This window comes from Rhinichthys klamathensis, unplaced genomic scaffold (assembly GCF_029890125.1).
Source record: "Rhinichthys klamathensis goyatoka isolate OS25496 unplaced genomic scaffold, OSU_Roscu_1.1 h1tg000121l_1, whole genome shotgun sequence".
Classification (NCBI taxonomy): Eukaryota; Metazoa; Chordata; class Actinopteri; order Cypriniformes; family Leuciscidae; genus Rhinichthys; species Rhinichthys klamathensis.
This window is the reverse complement of record NW_026606658.1, coordinates 6702390-6714413: the sequence shown is the minus strand read 5'-3', so window position 1 is coordinate 6714413 and position 12024 is coordinate 6702390. Positions and strand designations below refer to the sequence as shown.

Below are 12024 nucleotides of genomic sequence, written 5' to 3'. Positions count from 1 at the left end.
TGTGTGTGTAACCTGCCTGTCTGTATCTACCCTGAAGCTTTATTGAGTAAAGAAGTTTATACTGGACCTTCTGCCTTCTTGCCTTGTCTAACACCACACCGTGACAGAAGAACCGACCAATTTAAAATGAAGGTGGAAGACTGGATATCCCAAAACGGTCGCTCACTAGACTAATATGTGGAGGTTTACCTCAACCGTTATCAGGACGTGAGCTGGGATGTGGAATCTCTTAAACAGCAGTTCTGGAGCGGGATGGACGATCTACTCGCCCAGATGCTGCTGTTGGAAGATGTTCATCTCTCTTTTGTAGAATTCATCGACTGCACGTTGTGGGTCTGTGGATCCTCCCTCACGGTGGGACTCGTCGAGAACCCCGAGTCTCATCCTAGTCTCATCCTGCCGAGCCCGAGCTCATTCTCGCCATACCTGGTCTTCACATTCTGGACCAGCCCATTCTCAACATCCTGCCAGAACCCTTGTATCCAGCCAAGCCTCACATCAGTCCTTCAGAGCCTTCACCGCTGGTCCCGTCCAGCACAGAGCCTTCAGCGCTGGTCCCGCCCAGTACAGATCCTTCACCGCTGGTCCCGCCCAGCACAGAGCCTTCACCGCTGGTCCCGTCCAGCACAGAACCTTCACCGCTGGTCCCGTCCAGCACAGAGCCTTCACCGCTGGTCCCGTCCAGCACAGAGCCTTCACCGCTGGTCCCGTCCAGCACAGAACCTTCACCGCTGGTCCCATCCAGCACAGAACCTTCACCGCTGGTCCCGCCCAGCACAGAGCCTTCACCGCTGGTCCCGTCCAGCACAGAGCCTTCACCGCTGGTCCCGTCCAGCACAGAGCCTTCACCGCTGGTCCCGTCCAGCACAGAGCCTTCACCGCTGGTCCCGTCCAGTACAGAGCCTTCACCGCTGGTACCATCCAGCACAGAGCCTTCACCGCTGGTCCCGTCCAGCACAGAGCCTTCACCGCTGGTCCCGCCCAGCACAGAGCCTTCACCGCTGGTCCCGTCCAGTACAGATCCTTCACCGCTGGTCCCGCCCAGCACAGAGCCTTCACCCCTGGTCCCGTCCAGCACAGAGCCTTCACCGCTGGTCCCGTCCAGCACAGAGCCTTCACCGCTGGTCCCGTCCAGCACAGAGCCTTCACCGCTGGTCCCGTCCAGCACAGAGCCTTCACCGCTGGTCCCGTCCAGCACAGAGCCTTCACCGCTGGTCCCGCCCAGCACAGAGCCTTCACCGCTGGTCCCGTCCAGTCCCGAGCCTTCACCGCTGGTCCCGTCCAGTCCCGAGCCTTCATCGCTGGTCCCGTCCAGCACAGAGCCTTCACCGCTGGTCCCGCCCAGCACAGAGCCTTCACCGCTGGCCCCGTCCAGTCCCGAGCCTTCACCGCTGGTCCCGTCCAGTCCCGAGCCTTCACCGCTGGTCCCGTCCAGTCCCGAGCCTTCACCGCTGGTTCCGTCCAGTCCAGAGCCTGCGCTCCCCGTCAGCCCTACCGGGCCTGCGCTCCCTGTCAGCCACGCCGAGCCTGCGCTCCACGTCAGCCACGCCAACCCAGAGACTGTTCACGTCCCGTCTGCCCAGCCAGAGACTGTTCACGTCCCGTCTGCCCAGCCAGAGACTGTTCACGTCCCGTCTGCCCAGCCAGAGACTGTTCACGTCCTGTTTGCCCAGCCAGAGACTGTTCACGTCCCGTCTGCCCAGCCAGAGACTGTTCACGTCCCGTCTGCCCAGCCAGAGACTGTTCACGTCCCGTCTGCCCAGCCAGAGACTGTTCACGTCCCGTCTGCCCAGCCAGAGACTGTTCACGTCCTGTCTGCCCAGCCAGAGACTGTTCACGTCCCGTCTGCCCAGCCTGTTCCTGAGCCTGTCCCAGTCCCTGCCCCAGAGCCGGTCCCTGAGCCTGTTCCAAAGCCAGTCCCTGTCCCAGAGCCTATCCCTGAGGCTTTTTCTGTCTCTGTCGTTTCCCCCAAGTATTTTTTTTTGGGGGGGGGGGGGCCATAGGCCCTCGCCGTGGACCCTTGGGTGGCCACTAGAAAAATCCTCTCCACCATGGCCACCAGAAGGATCTTCAACGCCGTGGCCGCCTGCTCATCCTGCTCCGCCCTGGCAGCCTGCTCTGACCTGGTCCCCTGATCTGCCAGCTCCGCCCTGGCCGCCTGCACAGCCGGCTCCGCCCTGGAGGCTTCCTGCTACGCCCTGATCAGCCTTCAGAAAAGCCCTGACTATTTTGTGATAGAAGTGATATTTGGATAGAAATGTACAGGCGAGGGGGAATTAGGGGTGCTGGATTGTAAATTTTTTCTTCATTTACATTTATTCATTTTTAGCATTTAGTAAATTATTTGTAATAAACACTTTTAAGTAGGCTATTAAAAAAAGTGTTATTTATGTTGAATTATTTATTCTCCGACAGTAAGCTGGTGTGTGGTGGGCGTTCTGGCGCAATATGGCTGCCGTCGCATCATCCAGGTGGATGCTGCACATTGGTGGTGGTTAAGGAGATTCCCCCTTCTATGTGAAGCGATTTGAGTGTCCAGAAAAGCGCTATATAAATGTGATGAATTATTATTATTATTATTATTAATTATGTTTTTTAAAACATATACGTGCAGATTGTGACGTCATATTGTGACCGTTGCAGTGTGCTTAGAAAGAATTTGTCTGCTCTCCTCCTGAGCGCAAGTCTCAGTGTTTTGTAAGGTAGGCAGGTTTTCTGTGTTCATTTATATTTCCTGTTGCTGTGCAGGCTCTTTTATTGTATATGCCAGTGTAAACAGCTCAATAACCCTTTTATTTAAAGGCTTAATTTATGTCCCGTAGACCCAACGTACCATTGCATCATGATTGCAAGCAGTATCAATAGTCAAAAATGTGATGTGCAGTCAAATGTCCCGGTGTGTATGCTGTTTAAATGAGTGTTCTCACGGATACACTTGTTGTACTTCATGGAGTTTTTACGTGTTTTATAGACTTGATATTGTTTCTAAATGTGGTAAACTAACTGCTAACAGCTAATAACCACCTAGACTAACTGGAAATATGAAATTTAGGTTGCCTCTACCTACAATTCATTGCAGTTTCCAGCTGAAATGAACAGTAAAACGCCAACAACTTTTGTTCCATTATAAGTACAAATGATGATTACAAGGAAAGTAATAACGACTAATTTTTGCACAATAGTATGTTACTACTTGGTAGCTCACCTGGTACAGCATTGCACTTGTGACGCGGAACGATCGGGTATGAGTCCCGTGAAACATAAGTCATGATAAAAGAGCTCAAATACTTGCAATATAAGCTAAAATGGCATGGTTGCCTCAAGAAAGGTGTTTTAATCTCATGTTTGGTTAGGTGTAGGGTAGAGTTTAGTGTAGGTAGTACGTTATTTTACACAATAAAGCGGTAACCTTTCAGGGGAACACAGGTACTGTACGTATTCCCAGTGAGCCTGGGTTGCCAATAAGTCTGCTAGTTTATTAGTGACAATTTTATGTGCTGGTGGTTGCAGTAGCCTTCATTCCCCCGATAGCATCTCTGTCAACAATGTGCACTGCCAGAGGGGCAGTGAGAAAGACTGAGGAAACGCTGTGGAAAAGTGGACTGTTATTTTTAGGGCCACCTAGGGGAATTTTAGCAGTCCGGCACCGAGAGCAAGTAAGTGGGTAACCTGGTTTTCCTTGAGAGAGAAACACAATGATAATATTTCCAGAGCGATGTCTAGCAAACACGAGTTGCCACTGTCGTCCTGCGTTTCTCTTACTCGTACTTTCACCTCATTTCCCTTCTGCCGCTTTTTTTTCTCCCCTCTTATCTTGTTACTTCCTCCCTAGATTCATTTTTCACCCTAATGTGTGTCTCATAAACACACCCTCCCCCTCTCTCCTTCCCCCCACCTGCTCTTCTCGCTCCTTCTCGTTTATAGATACATAGATATATTACGTTACGCCTCCATGGTAAGGCCTTGTGCTTTGTGTGGGCTACTGAAGCCATCACTTCACAGAACAATATCACTTTCACACAGCAACCCATTAGTCAGGCGTTCTTTACTGATAATTGGAAAATCAAAAGCTTGGGTTTGCATGTACGACATCACAACCACAACATGGCATTATTGAGGGCAACAATGCTAAGCAACTCAGTAACACGTAGCAACTGCTTCCAGGGATACTGTTGAACCTTAAAAGCATTGGGTAGAAACGTGTCTGAATGCGTTTTAAAGGTCATGCAAGCAACAACACAATCCATACCTCCTGCAATGCAGTACAAAAGCACACATAAAGGCCTGGGATGGGTCAAGATGGCAGACTAGTCAAAATTAATCTCTTTTTAAACGCAACCACAAACAATTTTAAAGTTAAAGCAAACATGAGAACTATTCAATTAATAATATGAAATAACTAATTTTAAATAATATTATATTTAAAAGAGACAATTTAAATGGGATGAAGTCAGAGATGTAGAGAATGCTTTAGAATTCTATGCATTAGCATGCTAACAATCGGTTGGACTGTCAGCATGATAAAACTCTCTCAGAAGTTGTGCTTCTAGATTTATATCTTTTAAAGCATCAAAACCACCGTTTTGTGACATCCACCATTTTTGTGGGACTTTTTGCAGTAGAGGGTCTGTATTTAAAGTATATATTTTTCTAACCCTTGGTTTATGCACACATACTGTACACTACCATTCAAAAGTTTGGAATTAGTATGCTTTTTTTTAAGCAATTAAAGCTTTTATTCAGCAAGGAATATTTTTAGTTTTTAATTTACATTTTTACAAAAAAAAAAAAATCAAATAAATGCTGTTCTTTTGAACTTTTTATTCATCAAGGAATCGGGGGGGAAATCATGGTTTCAACAAAATATATCAGCAGCACAACTGTTTTCGACATTGATGACAATAATAATAATATGACTTAATATATTACTGTGACAGCCATTTAAACGTAAACCAGAGAAACTATAAAGGACCTAATAGTCAAGAAACCCCAGATTATGAAAAGTAGTTTTTATCTGTTGTATGTATATCATTCATAAATGACAATCCCAAGCCAGATTCAAATGAGGAAGCAAACAAAAGACATCAGTTCCTGTGGCTTGCTTATGGCCAGCAATTCCCAGAGAGAGACTGTACTGCATAGAGGAGTGTGAAGGTCATCACCTCTGATTCCAGTTATGTAAGATAAACGGAAATGCACTGTGGGGATATTGAGGGAAAATGACAGAGCGCAACAAGCAAGGGCTATCAGAGAAAGACAAAATGGGTAGGTAGGTAGGTAACAAAACGAGGAGAATGAAATGGAAAGAGAGGGGGAGTTGATATATCCGCAAGAGCGTCAGCGTTTTGAAAGGGAGAATACAAAGGGCACCTGTCTGTCCACCCAACCACATCCAGAGGTCATTCTAAAGTACTGTGAATATCCTTTCACTGTTCCTATGTGATAAATTACTACCTACAATGCAAAGGCATGGTGGGGGAACATTTGGTTGGGCTTCAATCAGATGACCATAACCTTGCTATTGACCCGCATTCATAGTGTGTGGACAAAGCATTATCGTGACACGGTGATGAATGCAAACCGCAGGAACGGCATAAGGATGAGGGCAGAATGGAGATGTCATCTTTGAAAAATCGCTCCATGTGCTTGACTCTGATATGTTGAAGTACTCACAAATGAGAAAAAACTGCTTCCTGCCAAGCAGCCGGGCCGTTGACAATCCGGCAATCAATCAATTTTGGCAGAAAGGCTTCAAACTGTAGGAAAAAACTGCCTAACTCTTGACTAGAAGGATTTTCCTGCAGGCCTGATTGGGCCAGTTGAGATTTTTACTTGGCCAACTAACATTTTCTCTGGCCCAGCTACAAATAAGACAAATAGTTATTTGTAGTAACATGTATGAGGGAAAAAACCCTGTAATTAAACGTTTATCATTGTTTTCGCTTATCACATGCCCAAGCAATAAAGCAACTCCATGATATCTATAAATTCATAAACATACTTTTGATGGAAAACAACAGTCTTTAACAGGATTTTTCAAAGGTTTTATTTATATCGCTGACCCAGACACTCCTCACTCAGAATCTTAGCCAACCCAGGTATAATTATCCACAATATAAAAGTTACTTTATAGTAACTGAGGAACAATAGCTAACATTAAGGGATAAATGGTATATATCGGTATCATATTAGTCAATATTTAGATTTATTTTTAAATTTATCGGTATTAGCCGATATTGGATATGCAGTTGTCCATATTCATTTACAGTTCAATTAAATAATTGAATAATTGAAAACAACTAAAATCTTCAACGTACTGCAACAATCCAAATGTGACAACACCTCTCTAGTCTGTTAGGCCAAATGACATCAACTAGCCCTAAAACTATAGTTTTGATAATTTTTTTCTTGTCACTTACAAGCAGTTTGTTAGTCTGGCTGTGTGAAAGATTCACACAGTGCTAGACCATCACAGACAAGATAGCAAGAGAAGCCCTGATAACTATAAAAAGCATTTGACTACTTATTGCCAATTCATGCTCTGTACTTAAACTGTGTCTTCGAACAACCAAAGCATGTTTGTGATTCACACGACAGCCAGAAAACTCTTGAAACCTGAAAAGAAGATCAAAGGGAACATTTTACCATCTGTTCTGTACTGAGGGACCTCAGGCAACTTTTTGTCTTCTTTTTTTTTTTTTAAAGAGAGAGAATGTGAACAAAAGGCAGGAAGAAGGAACTGAATTCTCTGACAGCTTTGTGAGATCTGTCAAACGTCTGAAGGATGGCCATGGAGAAAAAGCTACACATCACCTTGAGCATAACGACTCATTCTATTTTAATCTCGCCGTATTTTGCATCGGCCTGTGTGACCTGCCCAGGCGTTCATGAATATTCCATCCTGATGGAGGGCTCGTTGTGAGTTGCTATGGCCCACAAGCAAAAGTTTGCCAGGCTGCAAGTACCTTACATAAACATAACACTAAATTATGCATGGGAGGTATGAAAGAACTGGAGAAAGTAATGAAATAATACTAGTTTGGCCATGAATCATGATTATCTGTCCACAGGGTGCTGAAGTACTTTGTAAGTGTATTACAAGTGGGCATGCTAAAGTGATTATGGGGGAAGTTTAATGTATAATTATGAGGAGCAAGATTTTAGACCAATGAGATTTCAATGTGGGTGAGGCTTGCCAGTGTGATGTCGCAGATATAGAAACAGAGATTGACAGAATGTCCTCTCGTCAGGGTCAGCTGGGACAAAAGCGTAAATTTCATCATTCATCATGAAAAAAATTTTCATTTAGCATGAAATCAAAACTGACAATTCTTATCTTTTATGGAGCATTGCAGTATTTATTATAAATGGTTTATATGAGCAAATCATTATTTCTTTTATTTTTTTTAAAATTCACGTGCCCTCATAAACCTTAATCAAAATAACTTGCCATTCCAGTTGCAATGACATCTCTTCTGTGATGAGGTTTTTATCGGTGCAAATGTTAGACAACCTGTCAATCACACGAGATCACTAATAAGCAAACAACAATGATCCAATAATTTCCTGATGGGCAAAATCAAGTCCCTCCCTAAATTTTTTCTTGTTCTTGAAGCAATTTCTCATGTCACAATAGGGAGGAAAAGACTATTGCAACTTCCGTTTCATGCAGAATTTAAGCTGTTTTACTATCAAAGGAGTACAGCAAAAGACAATCAAGCCTTGACTGTGACTACTTTTTGGCATTTGGATTTTAAAAAAAATGAAAAATTAATGCAAGTTGAAAGCCACAAATTGCTTAGCTTGTATAAAACATGCAGCTCAAAAATGTACCTCTAACAGGCTTTTTGCTGTTATTTAGCGCAGTACTAAATTGTGTCATCTGCTTGTATGAGCAAGATGAGGTAAAGGACTTCACAGTCAGGTCTGAGAGTCTTTTTAGAGGAGACACGGGTGGCAAGGCTCGTCTCTTGCCACTTACAAATATTAGAAATTCAGCCGATTGCTGTTTCTCCTCCAAACTGATCTTTATATCACACACATTCTGACCTGCTCATCATATAGGTGAATAAAAAAAAATATATAATAAAAATAAAGAAAACCCAAAGTATATTTTTTCACAGGTCTGAAAATAGCCATTTCAAAGCAGCATAAATCATAATAACATGTCGCAATAATGAACAACATGAGAACTGCTGTGTGACTGGGAATAGCTAAGAGGCTAACGTGATTCACCTCCCAACGTCAGACCCTTAAATTAGCTCCTGCAGTCAGTCTCCCACCAGAAAAAAAAAAAGTGAAGCTACTAATTAAGTGCATAATAATCAAGTCAAGTCTCCAACCAGAGAGGAGAAGAAGAAAAAAGGACAGGGCAGTTGCTGCGAAACAACAAAGTCCACTGTTATTTCTTGCCAATATTTCCTTTCAAGGAATTCCTAAAACATGCAGTCAGCCGTTCTACTTCGCTTTTCAATACGCAGCGCAACTGAGAAAGCATAATGCCTGTCAGCAGTGGAAATCACACTTTTTGGAAACAAAAGCTTTGTTTTGTGGCATATTCAACACTGTGAGTGCAGTTTTGTTTTGTTAAATTGCAAATGAGTTTAGCAGACCTATGCAGCGATCAGAGACAACTTATCAAAAATTCCAGCAGAATAACAATGTATCAGACAGCATCTTTTGACTGTGCAGTCGCTCCTCGCTAAAACAATACAAAACTCAAAAGCTACACTATACATTTGTTTTTGTTAAACTGGCAGCTAGTTTCCAGAACTTATAAGTACAGGTATAATGTTTCAGATGTTACAAGATTGGATATGTTATATTATTAATATGTCATGCCAACCTAGCACTAAAACAATACAATAATCATAAGGTAATATAAAATTCAAAGGTGATATTAAAAAAAACATTTCAACAATATGTTACCATTTTCTTTGTAAATTAAAGGAATAGTTCACTTAAAAATTAAAATTCTGTCATCATTTACTCACCATGAAGTTGTTTCAAACCTGTATGAATTTCTTGCTTCTGCTGAACACAAAGGAACATATTTTGAAGAATGCCGGTAACCAAACAGTTGCTGGCCCCCATTGCCTTCCATAGTATTTGTTTTCATACTATGGAAGTCAATTGGGCAGGAACTGTTTGGTTACCAAACATTCTACGAAATACCTTCTTTTGTGTTCAACAGAACAAAGAACTCATACAGGTTTAGAACAGTTGAGGGTGAGTAAATAATGACAGAACTTTTATTTTTGGGTGAACTACAGTAGCAATTAAGAATGTTTTGTCCATTAATATATTGAAATAAAAATAATAATTTTACTCCTCTTTCTCTTCTGGATATTTAAAAAATAACGCTCTATCAAATTCTGGGCATGTCATTCCTTTTCATCAAAGGTAAATCTTACATGTATAATCCATTTCTAAGCAATCACACTCTTTAAAACGGTTCAGCACCTGGAGCTGTCCAGTGCATCGTTACAAATGACCGTCAGCTAAACCACACAACAGACGACCTGGACATAACTTAAACATATTTATATATAGTGTTTGATTTGATCACTTTTACAATAGTCGTTTAAGAATTAAAGCCTGACAGCACAGGACAATTCAATGCTTTGAAACAATTATATTAAGTGGGATTATAACGATCACTCGCCACGTCAGCTCACTATAATGCGGTTGTGCAGGGACTATTGTTGTTTCATCATTACACAACACAGCGAACCTGCTGATGATGCCAATGATGACAATTATATATTCATTCCTGGCTAAAGTTTTCTATTTTCAAACATTTTCCGACATATATCGATTTTAATGTATCATATTAAGATAAACCTTTCCTCCAATAAATGACAAAACTGTGTGTTGGAATGTAATCTTGAACATCATCCTTCATGCATGAGAGCTCTACAGTAAGAAAAAAAGTTATTTATAGTGTTGTACGGGACAAAACACATCATCCACTGTTATTTCTCCCAATAGGTTATTTTTTTGTGTAAAATTGAATGAGGCAAATCTTATTGACCGCGTGAAATAAATCATTAAATATAATTTCAATGGTCGTTTAATTCGCCGTGTTTCATAAAGATCCTATCCATTCCAGAACAGCTTTTTTTTTGTGTTGTTGCATTTGACGATCTACTTGCAGCAATGCTGATGTCAAACCGCAAACGTCTCCCTTTGTTTCAATAACAGCCCGTTTTCATAGCCTATTTAGACAAACGAAGAGATGCTATATGAAAATATGTTAATGAATATTGAACATGCAATGCTTCCCTTGTCGCCTTGCGTTGTATTTACACGGACATTTGTAGAGCACTCTGTAAAACATGGCTGTGCGCTGTTTGCCACTGTAAAGCGCGAAATGATGTAACCCGCACTGCAATACTCCGAGCATACAACACATATTACATGAAAAATAAGGAAAGAGGCACTCACTGTGATTAGATCCGTCCTTTGCTGACATGTCTTCAGTGAAGGGCCAGGCACCCCAGGAGTGCTGGTTAATTGTATGAGCCTGATGCTCTCCGCTGCTGTTGCTGGTTCAGATGCTCTCAGTGAGGAATCAGAGAGAGTTTGAGCGCCACTGCTGAAGATTCAATAGAAAACATCACCGACAGAGTCAGGCACTACAGCGATATACCTAAACCCTCATGTCCTGTTTAGATGGGCTTTACTTCCTGGTTGTTTCGGAGAGACTCCTCCTGTGCGAGTAGAAATAATCATTATATAGTATATTAACCTGTTATTGTCCATTCTCAAACGCTTATATTTTCATCTGACCTAATTAGAAGCCACTATAGAGATATTTATGAAGCTGCAACCCTTTTAACACAAAGTAGAACATTATTTATTTTGGGAGCAGTTTGACCCCAACAAGAACATTGAAATATAGTGTGTTCAAAAAATAAGTCATATCACACACACACAGGCGTGCATATTTGTGATTCATATAGTGGCACATATTCAGTTCAACAGCATGAATATGTGTTATATTGATATTATACAGTAGTTTATACAATAAACAAGAAATTAAAGTGCCAATATTATGCTATTTTAAAGGTTCCTCATTTTGTTCTTTGGGGTCTAATCTTGGTATTGCCTTCATGAATACTGTGTATTCTCACATTGGCATATTTATGTATGTAGCAAGGAATTATGCATATATTTAGATTCAGAGCATTTGTAGCATTTATTCATGTTTTATGGCAAGGGTCTGTGAGAGTACATGCCACTGTATACTGTAACTTAACTTAAAGGTGCTCTATGTAGCTTTTCTTCTAAAATGAATCCTTTTTTTATTGCCTGTGTGTGAAGGGGTTGCAATCACACATTACAATGATCCACTTGTAGGGTTTTGCTATTTCCTCTAAAGGCCAATATTCATATTTATATGTGAAGTCTCCGGGTCGGATTTACCGCGAAATCCATCGGATGTGACGTGCATGTGCGCTCCCGAGCCTCTCTCCTTATATACAGTCTATGCAACGGCACTGCAGCTAACGACATGGAGTCTGATAACACCCCAAAACGACCTGCCTCCAGCACAACACAGACTCCAACACAAACTCCACAAAAATATAAAAAAAAAAAAAAAAGTTATATCTGCTGAAGCTCGTCAGGCCAAACGTGATTCTGATCGACTTAGGACGAAAACACGGATCAACATCGGCAGAGCTTTTGAATTAGTAAACTCTAATGAAATAGCAAGGTAAACTACAACATACATGAGACATGAAATTAATACAAAAGACTGTTCCAGGATAACAAAAAGTAGGTGCTTTAGGATGTCACTTATTTTATGTAGATCTACTGTCTAACGTCACTCATCCCACTACTATCATATTGTTTATAATAAACATTTCCAGACACGTTCAGTACAGTATTACTTCCTACTGTCTTACTGTTACACTGACATTGTTCAGTCTAGTTCACCGTTTTCGTTATCATATTATATATTCACCTATGTTGACATTGCTGATTGTGAAAGATACATGAATAGTTAGTGAAATGCCT

At 41.8% G+C, this 12024-nt stretch overlaps 1 protein-coding gene across 2 annotated transcripts in view; it reads right to left on the bottom strand.

Annotated features, from left to right (window-relative positions):
• tbkbp1 (TBK1 binding protein 1) overlaps window positions 1–10699 on the bottom strand; it is a 43135-nt gene extending 32436 nt beyond the window's left edge. For both annotated transcript variants that reach the window (XM_056255733.1, XM_056255732.1), the window contains exon 1: window positions 10447–10699. The gene's annotated coding sequence lies outside the window, so the exon portion shown is untranslated. The remainder of the gene's footprint in view (window positions 1–10446) is intronic.
• Window positions 10700–12024: the final 1325 nt, after the last annotated feature.